The sequence below is a fragment of the Oryctolagus cuniculus genome, chromosome 6 (genome assembly GCF_964237555.1).
Source record: "Oryctolagus cuniculus chromosome 6, mOryCun1.1, whole genome shotgun sequence".
NCBI classification, from domain to species: Eukaryota; Metazoa; Chordata; class Mammalia; order Lagomorpha; family Leporidae; genus Oryctolagus; species Oryctolagus cuniculus.
Genome location: NC_091437.1, coordinates 93,288,049 through 93,305,810, shown reverse-complemented (window position 1 = coordinate 93,305,810; position 17,762 = coordinate 93,288,049). Strand labels below are relative to the sequence as shown.

General features: G+C 41.9%; 1 protein-coding gene across 1 annotated transcript in view; it reads left to right on the top strand.

Annotated features, from left to right (window-relative positions):
* CPA6 (carboxypeptidase A6) overlaps positions 1-17,762 on the top strand; it is a 350,506-nt gene that overhangs the window by 96,425 nt on the left and 236,319 nt on the right. The gene's annotated exons all lie outside the window — the stretch shown is intronic.

Here is a 17,762-nt window from a genome sequence, read left to right as displayed (position 1 = left end):
ACAGATGAGTCATACAAAATCAGCTGAGCCATGAGAGGTTGCTTGGAGGACAGACAGACAGGAGGGAGAGGACATCAGGTGTTAGAAGAGCAGTTCAGCTATCCTGAGTTTCCTATTTCACCTTTGAAAACACTTTAGAAGCTCCAAATTTTAAAGAAACTTAACAGATATTTGCTGAAGGCCCATCAGGAGCCAGGAGCTGGACTAGTTGTTACGGATACCAGGGGATACAACATAGCAGATGTGGGGAGAGCTACCCTTAGCATTGGAGCCAGGGATTGAACAATTGATCTTTGCTGTGGACTCTGAAAACCAGCCCTTCTGACATTCATCATCTTTTAGGGAAAGTTAGGAAGAATATTTATTGAACTGCTAAGTACAATATGCAGGTGCTTGCTTACTTTGGCCTATTTAAGAATAATAAGTTGTGTTCCTTGATTCTCTAGCCACATGGAATTATTTTCCTGAGACAGCAGTAGTTGATTCCTGTTCACATCACGATTCTGTTATAATCACAAAGAACTTGAAGAATATTTTGACCATTGTAACTACCTATAACGTATCTTTAGAAAAGTCTAATTTTTTAAAATGTTCTTTTTTTCTTCCTGGAAGGAATGGAAGAAGAGAGAAGTAATCTGGCATTTTGGCTTCTCTGTAGCCCAAGCCCTTGCCCTCTTTATAATTTCCTCGTCACAGTCCAGATTTGCAATCGGACTTTTCTGAGCCATTTTCTTCTTTCTCTTCATCTGAATCTGGACCAGCCATGTGTAAACAAAGCTAGTCTGAAGACAAAATGTAGGAGTGGGCATTTGGCACAGTGGGTTAGGTCACCACATGGGACACCCACTTTCTCTGTATTAGAATATCTGGTTTGAGTTCTAGCCAGTGCCAGTCCAGTTCCTGCAAATGTGCACTCTGAAAGGTAGCAGGGATGGTTCAAGTGCTTACTTGGGTTGCTGCCACCCAAGTGGGAGACCTGGATTGAGGTTCAGACTCCCTAGTTTCAGCCTGGCCCAGCCCTGGCTTTTGCAGGCATTTGGGGAGTGAATCAGCAGATGGAAAATAATTCTCTCTGTCTCTCTTTCCCTCTTGGTGTCTCTCTTTCCTTCTGTCTCCCTTTCAAATTTTTTTAAATGTTTAATTAAAAAGAAAATAAAGGGTGAGGAGATGGAGGTAGGAGTAGAATGGGAAATCATAGCCTTGTTTTTTTTTTTTTATTTACATTTGAGAGGAAATGGCATTGCATTTCCTATTTCTCCTAAGTCATTTAGTCTTAGAGGCCAAACTACTTGGAAATACTTCTTCTGAGAAGATAACAGAGCCCCAACCTTAAGGACAAGTTCCTCTTGCTTTTTTGTTCATTTTGCTCTTTGGATCATTAAGAAGTCCCACTGAATTCAGAAAGGCCATTCTTAAAATCTCAAGAGCTCTAGGCCCATAAAGACCCGCATTTTCATATGACAATTTTCAGCTTTGCAAAGAGCCTTCACATCATCCTCATTCAGCTTTCCCAAGGCTCTGTGGTGCAGGTCAGATTTCACCATTTTACAGATGGGCAGACACTTGGGTAGACAAGAGACTGAGCCAGGCTTTGAAACCTCTACTGATGTCCTAAACTTGAACTGTTCTTTCCACTTCAATAAAGTCACACGGTCAGGTTCAAAAGTGGGTACTACGTGAGGACACCATACCACCAGGAGGCTTCCACGTACTTTATCATGATCTGTGCTCCATAAAATTACACTAAAAGTGGCCTACATCCAGGGCGGCCAGCAATTACTGTGCTCACCCATGTTTCCTCGTCCTGTGACATTTGTGGGGCTATCTGGAGGGAGTCAAGTGGAATGCTGGAAATAGAACTGTCTCCAGCAGAAACCACTTCAAACAACAGTGTCTGGAGTTAAGGGTTTACTGAGGAAGCAAAATACTTTCTGAAATCAAAGGGCTGAGAAAGTCAGCTGTGCCTCCAGTGGGTGAGATCAAATGACCTGAACAGGAAAAGACATATCAGCCAGCCCCTTCTCCACACTTGCTTACTGGCCCAACCCAGTTGGTAGTCTGAGCATGAGAGAGACAAGAACTGAAGACAAATGCCTCCATTTGCTTGTCCTTGTTTGCCTCTCTGCTTTGACATAGGTTAGAAGCAGGAAGAGTCAAGAGGACTGATGCTGTGGCATAGAAGGCTAAGCCTCCACCTGCAGTGTTCCATATGGTTGCCAGTTCACGTCCTAGCTGCCCCTCTTCTGATCTGGCCTGAGAAAGCAGTAGGAGATGCCCCAAGTGCTTGAGGCTCTGTACACATGTGGGAGACCTGGGCAAAGCTCCTGGCTTCAGATTAGCCCAGCTCCTGCCATTGTAGCCATCTGGGTACTGAACCAGCAGATGGAAGAACATTTGCTCTCCATCTCTCCGTAACTCTACCACTCAAGTAAATAAATAAAAATCTTAAAAAAATAAAAACAGGCCGGCGCTGCGGCTCACTAGGCTAATCCTCCGCCTTGCAGCGCCGGCACCCCGGGTTCTAGTCCCAGTCGGGGCACCGGATTCTGTCTCGGTTGCCCCTCTTCCAGCCCAGCTCTCTGCTGTGGCCAGGGAGTGCAGTGGAGGATGGCCCACGTACTTGGGCCCTGCACCCCATGGGAGACCAGGAGAAGCACCTGGCTCCTGCCATCGGATCAGCGCGATGCGCCGGCCGCAGCGCACCAGCCGCGGCGGCCATTGTGGGGTGAACCAATGGCAAAGGAAGACCTTTCTCTCTGTCTCTCTCACTGTCCACTCTGTCAAAAAATAAATAAAATAAAATAAAATAAAATAAAATAAAAACAAGTGGGAAGATTCCAACACAGAAAAAAAAAAACCATAAACCCCATGGCAACAGTAGCATCAGGTACTTATGTCTAGGAAAGGAGGAGGGGAAGAAGTAACTTCTGAGAACCAGAGCCGGAGTTGAATGAAGAGAAGATTCTATATGAAAAAGTTCTTAAGAAAGAAAAAAAATCCTTTTCAGGTACTTCCTTCTATCTCGCCTCCTCGGTGCCGTGTCTCTCCACCTTCCGATTGATTCACACAGTGGTGGTGGTTTTGAAGTCAGGGATTGCAGAGATTAAGTGCTCCATTATAATGACGTCCTTAGAGAGAAGGACCCAGGGACCACCCTGCCGTTTGCAGCTGATCGCATCCACCCCTTCTCCGGGAGCTTCTGAGCAGGTGCCTCTACCAGCCTCCTGATCCACACATGATTAGATTGAGAGGATGGTTCGGGTTCACTTTCTTTTCTTCATAGATCCTGATGCAGAACAAAGGAATTCCAAAAGAATAAAATGTTATTTCTAAGCAGTTTAGGGTAAGGGCTTTAAATACTTATCATGGGCGATTGTTACGGGGTTTTAGAATTAATCTCAAGAAGGATATGTATCCTCCTGTTTTTCCATCAAAATCCGAGTCTCCTAACAGGAGTATCACAGTAGGCATCCTCTCTTTTCAGCTCAATAGAGCAAGTGAAATCACAGATACCATGCTAATAATAAAGTCAGATTTCAGTTATCAGAGATTTAGCTGCTATTCTACTTGCATGACAACAACCAAAAGACTTGCATATGCTTTTCCCCCAGAATCTAATTCCATAAAGTAGATGCATCTTAGCACTCTGCTTGTTAGCATTATCGAACTGTACCAGCCTGCAAATAAGAATTCCTATTACAACAAAGAAGCCTGAGGTGTATTCAAAGACAGCCTGGTTGAAACACTCCAGACCATTTCATTTGTTTGAGAGATTAAATAATAATTCTCTACCATTGTGTAACTTTGTATTATTCAAAGAGTACCTACGTGGTACTTACTTTGATCTGACTGGTGGTTCTGTAATGAAGGAGCAGCATTATCCATGTCCTGCAGAAGAGCACAAGGGTGAAATCATTTGCCTCTAGTTTCATCACTAGTAATGAAAGGCCAATACTAGAATCCAAAGTACAAAAAACAGAAAATTAAATGAATCTTGCCGCCTATTATTATAAGTCCTTGAGGCCGGGGGTAGTGTAGAAAAGATAAAGGCCCGTTTAAATATCTGCAAATGGTTTCATGATGCCTACAGAACCCTGTTTGCAGCCTCTCTCAGAGGATATTGTCATAAAGATTTTATAGATCAGAACCTATCTTATACAAAAATCACTTTGTCAGTTGCCCTCAATCCTGCTTCATCCCATATTATCTTTTAAAAAGAAACAATGTGGGATGCAGGGCAGGAGGAAAGCCAGTCTGAGAGCCAAGGCTTCGATGTTTGCCATCATGAGCTCTGATCTCCTTTTCAAACCTGTACTGCACAATTCAAACTATCTTTCACATTCTGGAAATCTCCCACTATTCCAGGTCTCCAGAATCTCCTAACACCTTCTCCAAGATCTGACACCCACACATCAAAGAGGTCTATAGTGTACAAAGTTTACCAACCAAATGGAGAAAATTAAGAATCTACTAAGGAAGCCCAAAAAATACAACCTGAAGAAGACGGTATTGAAAATAATCACAAAGCCATTAAGTTTGCATGTAAATTTCTTTTGGGGAGACAAAGGAAAGAAATAGATTTGAGTTTTTGCCTTTGAACACAGTTGACAACAATTCCTTGACTCTTCGGCTTCTGGGTGGTTAATTTTAGATTGCTAATATTAACATCCCCTTACTGACTATTCTTAATTAAACTTATTCCTCAGCTACTGTTAAATGTCAGAAATCCACATCCTCAGAATATTCTCCCAGAAAGCTGTGGCTTGTAGGAGACTGGCAAAATTATTCCCTATTTGTACCCCTGCACATTGCAACCCCAGTGCATTTAAACATACCAAATCACACCTCCCTCCATAGGCATTCTACCAATCCTCAGGGCAATTTGAGAAAGACAATTGGACAAGAGTACTTAAAGCAAGTGCAGGTGGGATTGTTTCTTCATTTATGTAAGTGAACTTTGTTGCTAATCTTCCACCTCCTTTCCTCATTGTGAGGTAGCCCCAGATTGCTGTGGTGAACCATCCCCCACCACCAAACCCTCCCCCTCTTCAGTGGGGAGTGACCTTCAATAGGCATGAACCAGTCAGCACACAGCATTCCTGTGGCAGCACTGTGATTGGTCCAAGGATGAGCACAGCACTTACCTGGTCAGGTGCTGTGTATAAACATCTGGATTATTTTCTTTTGGTAGTCTGAGAAATGCCCCTTGTTTTTGACAGTGTGGAATAGAGATGTAAGGGCTGAGATGGCTGCAGCCATTTTGTGGCAGAAACGCCTGCTCTACTGAAGGAACAGAGGAGCACAGAGCTGAGAGAGTTGCAGAGAAGCGGAGCTGGAGCCCTGATCAAATTCTGCTCTCCTAGTGTGAGCCTTGATTGATGAGCAAATAATTTCCATTATAATTCGATACAATTTCAGATGAATTTTCTGTGACTTAGGACCCAGAGGCATCCTAGCTGATGTGGTATTTATGCTATTGTATTTCTTGACACTTGCCAAAATTGTTCCAGAATGCTTCAAATTTATATAGCCAGAGGGTCACACCACAGAAAAAGAAAAATAAGCTCACTCTTTCCTCCAGGAAAGAGACTCAAAGGCCTAAACCACCCCTGCCTTTATAGATGAGGTCCCTATACACACTCAGTAGAGGAAATAATGAAGGAAAAAGAAAAAGACCCAGGTTCTGGAGACTTTCCTGGCTTTTTAGCCACACAGGGAAAGATGACAAAACCAAGCAGCTTCATACAGAGCCCCACTCTTAACATGTTATGATTTTTTTTTTTGACAGGCAGAGTGGACAGTGACAGAGAGAGACAGAGAGAAAGGTCTTCCTTTGCCGTTGGTTCACCCTCCAATGGCCGCCGCGGCCAGCGCTCTGTGGCCGGCGCACCGCGCTGATGCGATGGCAGGAGCCAGGAGCCAGGTGCTTCTCCTGGTCTCCCATGGGGTGCAGGGCCCAAGTACTTGGGCCATCCTCCACTGCACTCCCTGGCCACAGCAGAGAGCTGGCCTGGAAGAGGGGCAACTGGGACAGAATCCGGCGCCCCGACCAGGACTAGAACCCTGTGTGCTGGCGCCGCAAGGTAGAGGATTAGCCTAGTGAGCCGCGGCGCCGGCCAGTTATGAATTATTTTATCACTCTTTCAACTGTTGTTGTTCCTTCTTGATGGGCTATTTTGCTACTTTTCCTTAAGTCATCACAATGTCCACCACCATTACCACTAAAGATACTTTTGGTCAGACTGAGCTTAGACATCAAAGGTGTTCTTTCTTTGGGCTCCAAGATGGTGGAATAGGGAGGGAGCTCACTGATAGTCCAGGAAAATATAGTTTAATAAAAGTGGAGATATTGTAGTCTCAGGGAAGAGTTAGGGAAAAAACTGCAGAGGAAACTTTCAGAATTAGAGGGACACGATGGATCTATGTGGAGGACATGGGCACCCAGCTGCCGAAAATCTTCACCTCCACACCAGTGCTGGAAAGAGAGGTGAGGAGAAACCGCAGTAGCCCAAGACACTGGCAGAAAAGTGGTAGGAAGAGCCTCGAGTGAAGAAGGCTTGAAGCGCCATGGGGGAAAGTACACCAGCCTAACTAGAGGAGAGAAAAAAATAAAAGGGATGGTACGGACACAATTCTCTCTCTCCACACACCTTACAAAGACGTGCAAGACAATAGAGCAGGTGCCATTTTGGATATACGTAACAGCTGTGCCCGCCCTCAGCCAAACAGAAAAACCTAACTCTGTTGGGGACTAATAACAGGAGACTAAGACCTAGTGAATGTGTGGAGCTTATGAACCGGGACTGTGAAAAAAAAAAAAAAATGAGGGTGTGTGGGAGAACTCACGGTATGGCTGAGACGTGAGTAGTCTCGCCACAAACTTGGCAGCCTTGGCTACCTGGTGAGAGACATTGCAGGGGAATCTGAGCTTACACTGAGGCTGCGCAGATCCTTTGTGTGGTCCTTGGGACAGAGCAGACGAATATTATACCCACTGGGGCTAGTGCTCAGACACTGATTGCCATCAAGAAGAGCTCAGCTGAGAAGAATTACTTTCCTTCAGGAAAAAAAAAAAAGAGAGGGATGGAGAGAAGATTTACCAGCCAAACCTGGGTGTGTCACCTTTGGCACACCCTTTACCCTGAAGAACTGAATAGAGCTCTCTGGCCACACCCGCCACAAGCCTCTAGAGATTCACCAATAGCAGACAGTCCACTTAATCAAGAGTCAGAGTATAACAAGAAAAGCCACTAAAGCACGGGGGTGGAGAGGGGCAGGAAGAAGAAGAAACCAAAGAATATCTCCACAATGCCAAACACAAATGCAGAAACTGAGGAAACAATAACAAGGAAGACATCATGATGATCCCAAATGAACATGACACTCCAATACAAGAATATGAAGATGATGAGATAGAAGAAATGCAAGATCCAGATTTCAAAAAAATTGTGATAAGGACATTTAGAAGTTATCAAAAACAAATGCATGGGCCGGCGCCGCGGCTCACTAGGCTAATCCTCCGCCTAGCGGCGCCGGCACACCGGGTTCTAGTCCCGGTCAGGGCGCCGGATTCTGTCCCGGTTGCCCCTCTTCCAGGCCAGCTCTCTGCTGTGGCCAGGGAGTGCAGTGGAGGATGGCCCAGGTGCTTGGGCCCTGCACCCCATGGGAGACCAGGAAAAGCACCTGGCTCCTGGCTCCTGCCATCGGATCAGCGCGGTGCGCCGGCCGCAGCGCGCCGGCCGCGGCGGCCATTGGAGGGTGAACCAACGGCAAAGGAAGACCTTTCTCTCTGTCTCTCTCTCTCACTGTCCACTCTGCCTGTCAAAAAAAAAAAAAAAAAACAAATGCATGAACTACAGAAATATATACAGGACAGGACAGAAAATCTCTCTCATGAAAATGAAATCTTAAAGAGGAATCAAAATGAAATTGGGAATTTAGTACAACATGAAATTAAGATATTGAAGAGAAACCCAAATTAAATGAAGAATTCAATAGAACAAATGAAAAACACATTTTAGAACCGTAAAAACAGAATCAGTGAGATAGAAGAAAGAATATCGGACTTAGAAGACAGAGAACAGGAAAGTATACAGTCAAACCAAAAAAAAAAAAAAAAAAAAAAAGGAGGAAATTAGAAATCTAAAAAATATTGTTGGGAATCTACAGGATACTACTAAAAACCCAACATTTGGGTTTTAGGAGTTCCTGAAGGCATGGAGAGAGAGAAAGGATTAGAAGGCCCTTTTAGTGACATACTAGCAGGAAACTTCCCAGGTTTGGAGAAGGACAGAGACATCCAAGTACAGGAAGCACATAGAACCCCCAATAAACATGACCAAAAGCGATCCTCACCATGACACATTGTAATCAAACTCACCATAGTGAAACATAAAGAAAAATTCTCAAATATGAAACAGAGAAATGTCAGATTACTCTCAGAAGATCTCCAATTAGACTCACAGCAGATTTCTCATCAGAAACCCTAAAGGCTAGGAAGGAATGGCGAGATATAGCCCAAGTACTGAGAGAAATATACTGCCATCCCAGAATATTATATCCTGCAAAGCTCTCATTTATGAATGAAGGTGAAATAAAGACATTTTATAGCAAGCAGAATTTGTCACCACTCGTCCAGCCCTGCAAAAATGCTTAAAGATGTGTTACAGAAACACAGAAACATGGCCATCAATAGGAGAGAAGGTAAAGGAAGAAAATTTCCCAGTAGAGGATCACAGGACGTTCAAAGCATATACTAGAAATATCTTTGGGGGACTAGCGCTTTGGCACAGTGGGTTAATGCCCTGGCCTAAACAGCCAAAATCCCATATGGGCGCTGGTTTTGGTCCTGGCTGCTCCTCTTCCACTCCAGCTCTCTGCTGTGGCCTGGGAGAGTGGTGGAGGATGGCCCAAGTCCTTGGGCCCTTGCACCAGTGCAGGAGACCCAGAAGAATCTCCTGGCTCCTGGCTTCAGATCAGCACAGCTCTGGCCATTGTGGCCAGTTAGGGAGTGGACCATTGGATGGAGGATCTCTCTCTCTCTCTCTCCCTCCCTCTCCTCTCCTCTCCTCTCCTCTCCTCTCCTCTCTGTAACTCTGACTTTCAAATAAATAAATATTTTTTTTAAAAAAAGAAGAAATATCTTTGAAAAATGGCAGGGCAAAGTCACTACTTATCAATAGTCACACTGAATGTAAATGGCCTCAACTCTCCAATTAAAAGACACACACTGGCTGAATGGATTAAAAAAAATCTATTTGCTGCTTACAAGAAACACATATTTCCACCAAAGATGCATGCAGACTGAAAGTGAAAGGTTGGAAAAAGATATTCCATGCCAACAGAAACAAAAAAGAGCTGGCATAGCATCTTAATATAAGACAAAATAAACTTTAACACAAAAACGGTTAAGAGAGAGAAAGTAGGGGCACTATATAATGATTAAGGGATCAATTAAACAGGAAGATGTGACTATTTTTTTCTTTTCAACTTTTATTTAATAAATCAATTTCCAAAGTACAACTTTTGAATTATAGCATCTTTTCCCCCCATAACCTACCTCCGACCTGCAACCATCCCATCTCCCACCCCCTCTCCCATCCAATTCTTCATAATGTTTCATTTTCAATTATAAGATGTAACTATTATAAATATATATGCACCTAATTATAGCGCACCGGTTTATTTAAAAGATATGTTAAAGAAGTTAAAGGGAGACTTAGACTCCAATACAATAGTATTGGGAAACTTAATACTTCACTTTCAGCAATAGACAGATCAACCAGACAGAAGATTAACAAGGAAACAGCAGATTTAATCAACACTATAGCCCAAATGGATCTAACAGATATCTACAGAACTTTTCATCCTTCAATTAAAGAATACACATTCTTCTCAGCAGTACATGGAACCTACTCTAGGATTGACCACATACTAGGCCATAAAGCAAGTATCAGCAAATTCAAAAGAATTGAAATCATACCATGCATCTTCTCACACCACCATGGAATAAAGCTGGAAATTAGCAACTCTGGAATCCCTAGAGCACATGCAAACACATGGAGACAGAACAACATGCTCCTGAATGAACACTGGGTCATAGAAGATATCAAAAGAGAAATCAAAAACTTTCTGGAAGTAAATGAGGATAACAACACAACATAACAAAACTTATGGGATACAGCAAAAGCAGTGTGAGAAGAAAATCTATAGCAATATGTGCCTACATCAAGAAACTGGAAAGGCACCAAATAAATGAGCATTCAATGCATTCAAGTATCTAGAAAAACTGCAGCAAACCAGACCCAAAACTAGTAGGAGAAGAGAAATAATTAAAATTAGAGAAGAAATCAACAGAATTGAATCAAAAAAAATTACAAAACATCAGCAAAATGAAGAGCTGTTTTTAAAAAAAAAATAAGCAAAATTGACACACCATTGACCCAACTAACTAAAAAAAGACTCCAAACAATAAAATCAGAGTTGAAAAAGGGAATGTAACAACAGACATCACAGAAATAAAAAAGAGTCATCAGAAATTATTACAAAGAGTTGTATGCCAGAAAACAGGGAACTCTATCAGAAATGGATAGATTCCTGGACACATACAACCTACCTAAATTGAACCATGAGGACATAGAACCCTAAACACACCCATAACCGAGTGAGAAATTGAATCAGTAATAAAGGCCCTCCCAACAAAGAAAAGCCCAGAACTGGATGGATTCACTGCTAAATTCTACTAGACATTTAAAGAAGAACTAACTCCAATTCTTCTCAAACTATTCAGAATAATCGAAAAAGAGGGAATCCTCCCAAATTCTTTCTATTAAGCCAGCATCACCTTAATTCCTAAACCTGAAAAAGATGCAGCACTGAAAGAGAATTACAGACAAATTTCCCAGATGAACATAGATGCAAAAATCCTCAATAAAATTCTGGCCAATAGAATGCAACAAACATCAGAAAGATCATCCACACAGACCAAGTGGGATTTATCCCTGGTATGCACGGATGGTTCAATGTTCTCAAATCAATCAGTGTGATACACCACATGAACAAACTGCAGAAGAAAAACCATATGATTATCTCAATAGACGCAGAGAAAGCATGTGATAAAATACAACACCCTTTCATGATGAAAACTCTCACCAAACTGGGTATAGATGCAACATTCCAAAGAACTCTACTCAGAGACTATTGGAACTCATAGAAGAGTTTGGCAAAGTAGCAGGGTATAAAATCAGTACACAAAAATCAACAGCATTTGTATACATAGGCAATGCCACGGTTGAGAAAGAACTGCTAAGATCAATCCCATTCACAGTAGCGACATAAACAATCAAATACCTTGGATTAAACTTAACCAAGGATGTTAAAGATCTCTACGATGAAAATTACAAAACCTTAAAGAAATAGAAGAGGATACTAAAAAATGGAAAAATCTTCCATGCTCATGGATTGGAAGAATCAATATCATCAAAATGTCCATTCTCCCAAAAGCAATTTATAGATTCAATGTGATACCAATCAAAATACCAAAGACATTCTACTCAGATCTGGAAAAAATGATGCTGAAATTCATATGGAGACACAGGAGACCTCGAATAGATAAATCAATCTTGTACAACAAAAACAAAGCAGGAGGCATCACAATACCAGATTTCAGGACATACTACAGGGCAGTTGTTATCAAAACAGCTTGGTACTGGTACAGAAACAGATAGATAGAGCAATGGAACAGAATAGAAACACCAGAAATCAACTCAAACATATACAGCCAACTTATATTTGATCAAGGATCCAAAACCAACTCCTGGACAAAGACAGTCTGTTCAACAAATGGTGCTGGGAAAACTGGATTTCCACGTGCAGAAGCATGAAGCAAGACCCCTACCTTTCACCTTACACAAAAATCCACTCAACATGGATTAAAGACCTAAATCTACTACCCGACACCATCAAATTATTAGAGAACATGGAAAAACCCCGCAAGATATAGGTACCAGCAAATACTTCTTGGAAAAGACCCCAGAGGCATAGGCAGTCAATTCCAAAATTAACAATTGGGATTAAATCAAATTGAGAAATTTCTGTACTGCAAATGAAACAGTCATGAAAGTGAAGAGGCAACCGACAGAATGGGAAAATAATTTCCAAACTATGCAACAGATAAAGGGTTAATAACCAGAATCTACAAAGAGATCAAGAAACTCCACAACAACAAAACAAACAACCCACTTAAGAGATGGGCCAAGGAACTCAATAGACATTTTTCAAAAGAGGAAATCCAAATGGCCAACAGACACATGAAAAAATGTTCAGGATCACTAGCAATCAGGGAAATGCAAATCAAAACCACAATGAGGTTTCACCTCACCCTGGTTAGAATGGCTCACATTCAGAAATCTACCAACATCAGATGCTGGCGAGGATGTGGGAAAAAAGGGACACTAACCCACTGTTGGTGGGAATGCAAACTGATAAAGTCACTTTATTTCTCAGAAACCTGAATATAACCCTACCATACAACCCAGCCATCCCACTCCTTGGAATTTACCTAAAGGAAATTAAATTGGCAAATAAAAGAGTTGTCTGCAAATCAATGTTTGTTGCAGCTCAATTCGCAATAGCTAAGAAATGGAATCAATCTAAAGCCTATCAACAGTAGATGGATAAAGAAATTATGGGACATGTACTCTATAGAATACTATACAGCAGTAAAAAAAAACACAATAAAATCCATTCATTTGCAACATAATGGAGGAATCTGGAAAACATCATGCTGAGTGAAATAAGCCAGTCCCAAAGGGACAAATATCATATGTTCTCCCTGATCGGCGACAACTAACCAAGCACCAAAAAGGAAACCTGTTGAAATGAAATGGACACTATGAGAAAGAGTGACTTGATCGGTCCTTGTACTGACTGTTGATGCACAACTTAATACTTTATCCCTTTTAATATTTTTTTGTTCTACTTAATACTATTGGTTGAACTCTGTAATTAACATACAATTATTCTTAGGTGTTTAAATTTAACTGAAAAGTAATCCCTGTTAAATATAAGAGTGGGAATAAGATTGGGAGGAGATGTGCAGTTTAGCACATGCTCACTCGGACTGACCCCTAATTATTGAGCAAGAAACGTGCCAGGGGATTCCAATTTAATCTCATCGAGATGGCATGTGCCAATGCCATCTCACTAGTCAAAGGGATCAGTTTCAGTTCACAATTGATCATAATGATAGGATTACATGTCAAAGTGATCACATAAACAAGACTAGTATCTGCTAATACTAACTGATAGAATTTAAAAGGAGAGAACGATCCAACATGGGAAGCGGGATACACAGCAGACTCATAGAATGGCAGATGTCTTAAACAGCACTCTGGCCTCAGAATCAGCCCTTAAGGCATTCAGATCTGGTTTAAAAATCCCATGAGAGTATTTCAGGCATGGAAAGCCAAGACACTCTAGCAAAAAAAAAAATCCTAAATGAAAGAGCTCTGTGAGTGAGATGCCAGAGGAAAGAATGGGCCATCAAAGAAGGAGGTACCTCTCTCTGAAGGGAGGAGAGAACTTCCACTTTGACTATCACCTTGTCTAAACAAGATTGGAGTTGGCAAACTCAAGAGGCAGCTCATGACAAGAGCCTTGTGTGATTACTGACATCATAAATAAGAGTGTCAATTGTTAAATCAACAACAGGAATCACTGTGCACTTACTTGCCATGTAGGATCTCTTTCCTTAATGTGTTGTACTATGTGAATTAACGGTATAACTAGTACTCAAACAGTACTTTATACTTTTTGTTTCTGTGTGAGTGCAAACTGTTGAAATCTTTACTTAGTATACTAAATTGATCTTCTGTATATAAATATAATTGAAAATGAATCTTGATGAAGAGTGGGATGGGAGAAGGAGCAGGAAAGGGGAGGGTTGCGGGTGGGAGGGAGGTTATGAGGGGAAAAGCTGTTATAATCCAAAAGTTGTACTTTGGAAATTTATATTTATTAAAGTAAAAAATATGTTATTTCTTAGAAATTTCTAGATTCGAACAAACTTGGTAACAGGTAATAATAGCTATACAGTTCTCACTTGAATGATTGCTTATAGATAGAATTAGCTTTCAGATAAACTTTTGACAATCCTTTTTAAATTTTTATTTATTTCCTTTATTTTAAAGTAGGCAGAGAAATGAAAGGTTGGGTGAGGAGTGGGAGAGACAGATCTCCCATTCACTGTTTCACTCTCTTAATGGCCAAAGCTGAACAAAGCCAAAGCCAAAACGTAGAAACTTAGTCTGGGTCTCACATGTGGATAGCAGAGACCTAAGTATTTGAACCATCACCTGCTGCCTCCCATTTGCACATCAGCAGGAAGCTGGATTGGGGGCAGAGCCAAGACTTGAACTCAGACACCCTAATATGGGATGCAGGCATCACAAGCAGCATCTTAAGCACCTGGCCAAACACTAACTCCTGAAGTAATGGTAAGATACTCAATAGCTCTTGACAAATTCAAACCTAGTTCTCAATGCTCTGTGTAGCTACAGATAACAGTTGCCTCCGTTTACCATTTCCTCAATCTTTAAAAGATAGAAATAATCAAATATACTACCATAAAATGTAGGCACTCACTTTAAAAGTCTTAAGAGAATCAAACGAGATAATACATGGAAAGCACCTGAAAAAAAACTTGAAAACAATAAGAACTAAAAACTGCTGGTATCATTTTAATTTATTATTTTCGGATTAAAGCAAATACATCAAACATCACAATGGACAAGTATATTGCAAAGTATTCAGTTTGGCCATTGTTCCAAGTCTAATTATACTTCACAAAAACAGATATATTCATGTTGCTTTCAGATGTTTCCAGTGTGATTTGAAATACTAGATATTTCTAGCTGGCGCCGCGGCTCACTAGGCTAACCCTCCGCCTTGCGGCGCCAGCACACAGGGTTCTAGTCCCAGTCAGGGTGCCGGATTCTGTCCCGGTTGCCCCTCTTCCAGGCCAGCTCTCTGCTGTGGCCAGGGAGTACCTTGGAGGATGGCCCAAGTCCTTGGGCCCTGCACCCACATGGGAGACCAGGATGAGTACCTGGCTCCTGCCATCGGATCAGCGCAGCGCGCCAGCTGAAGCGCACCGGCCGTGGCGGCCATTGGAGGGTGAACCAACGGCAAAAAGGAAGACCTTTCTCTCTGTCTCTCTCTCTCACTGTCCACTCTGTCTGTCAAAAAAAAAAAAAAAAAAAAAAAAAAGAATTACTAGATATTTCTGTCAGCATCCTAAAGACTTTTTAGCATGCAAGCCACAGCAATGTATAGCTGTTAAGGTTTTATTCAGTTATCTTAGTCTCTGCATGACAAAAAAAATCAATCCCTGTACTTCTATTTTTGCATTCTGTGTTAATTATATACCTACCAAGAGCTAAAACACAGTCACCTCCAAGATGTAAACACTGCTCACATTCTGCAATGTGTGTCTGTGTTCACCAAGGAAAAAACTCCCCTTCCCAAACAAAATTAAAATCATCATAAAAGGAAAATCCCTAAAGTGAGGAACATATTTAGCAAGGCTGTAAACAGAGCCTGCTTTGCTTTTCCCAGTTTCACTGATGATATCCCCTAGTTCTGTTCTTATAGTCATTTCAAACAACTTTTATTTTTGGTTCACAAATAAAGGTTAGTTTAGAAATCAGGATCACAGCTTCCAAGGGAGTTTTCCCACTGCTTTCTGTAGCTGCTCTATTCCTTTCCCACACCAGAAGAAAAAAGGAATCATGCATAAAAATTTCAAATAAAAATTCTTAGAATCTGTAGTAGACTTAAAGCCTTATAAGAAAACAACACTCCCATTTTTTCTTACCAGTGTGACCGACACTGGGCTGGCTTACCAGTCTCTACTCCTACCTCCTCGTGTGCCTTCCTAGCCAGCACAGAGTATGAAAATCCAGGTCCCCTTGTAGCAAGGGTTCTTAGATATGACTTAGGATGCACTTGTTCAAGACTCAGATTTGGAGCTATAGGGAGAAACATGGTGAGACATCAAAACAGCCCCCCTGTGTCAGAGGGGCGCCTAATGACTTGGCAGCAATGCTGATCTCTACCTGACTTTCATTCTTCACAGGATTTCTACTGAAAATGCAAATCCTAATTTTACAAACAGAATGAATGAATAACTTAAGAAGAGAGAAAATCTGACCAAAACAACCTCTAGAAAATTCAAATCTTGTGTCTGGTATTTAATCTATTCTCTAAACAGTCTATGCAGCATAGAAAATCCAAGTAAAATAAGTGCTGTGGCTTTAAACACTAACCATATGTTGAAGAACTCCTAAGTTTATGCCTCCAGTTCTAATTTCCTGCTAAGCTCCAGATTCATGTGTCCTAGTGAGTCCTTGAGATTACTGTATCTGGGGCTAGAGTTTGGCGTAGCAGTTATGACCCCATTTTGGACTCGTATGTCCCATTTTGAAATGCCTGGATTCTAGTCCCAGCTATGCTGTCAATTCTGACTTCCTGCTAATCGGCACCATGGGAGGCGGCAGGTCATGGCTCAAGTAGTTGTGTCCCTGCCAGTCATGTGGGAGACATGGATTAGGTTCCTGGGTTCAGCCTAGCCCAGGCATTTGGAAATTAAATCAGCGGATGGAAGATTCATTCATTCATTCTCATTTCTCTCTCTCTCTCTCTTTCTCTCTCTCTCTCTTTCTCTCTCTCTCTCTTTCTCTCTCTCTCTCTCTTTCTCTCTCTTTCTCTCTCTGCCTTTCCAATAAGTAATATAATTAACGAAAACATTTTTTCAAAGGTCACCACCTTTATGTCTAGTGCCATCTCAAACTGAACAAGACCATAAAGGACAAGAAACTCATAGTTCCTGCCAAACACGGCTCCAGTCTTCTCAGTCTCAGTCCATGGCCAAATCTTGGGAATCCTCTGTTTCCTTCCCTGATGACACTCAAGTGGCATATAACCTCTGCAGATGTGTGTAACTGCTCCTATACCCTAGATCTCCCTGCTCTCTCCCACCTCTTTAGACAAACCACTTCTCTCTTAGACTGTGGCAATCATCCCCCAACAGGCTACCCTATTCTCTCCCTTCTCCTCCCATTCCCTGCAGTCCATTCTGCATACAACTGCCAGACTGAGCCTTTAAAAATACAAATCAGATACCCTGCTGATCAAGACCCTCCAGGAGTTTCTGTTGCATGGAGCTTAAAAGCCAAACTGCTTCCGGAACCTCCAGGGCTCCTGCATGTTCTGCACCCCTGCATCTCTTCCCAGTACCACCCTTTCCACTCTGAGCCCCGGATGCATGACTGCCCTCTTGTTCTTAGACAGTCTGCTTGTGTTACCACTCAGGGCCTTCCCACTGTGCTTGCTTAGAGTGCTGTTTCCTTGGCTCCTCCCAAGCTGGCTTCCCACCACCCAGGTTTTAATTCACAAGCTGACTCTCAGTCTCCTTCCTTGACCACCATGCCCCAGTGATGAGCAAATCATCTCTTACTGATCGCCACCCTCACTGCCTGAAATGATGTCACTCACTGTCTGTCTCCCCTGCTAATCTGCAAACCAGGCGAAATCAAAGTGTCCCTCTTATTCATTGTTGTATCTCTGGCCCCTCACAAAATACCAGTAATAAATGCTAAATACTAAATAATAAATAAAATGAACAAATATCTTGCTTCACTCAATAGATACTTTCCCACCTTTAATATGAATGTCTGTCTCCCCATTCCCCTCCTCCTCTCTAA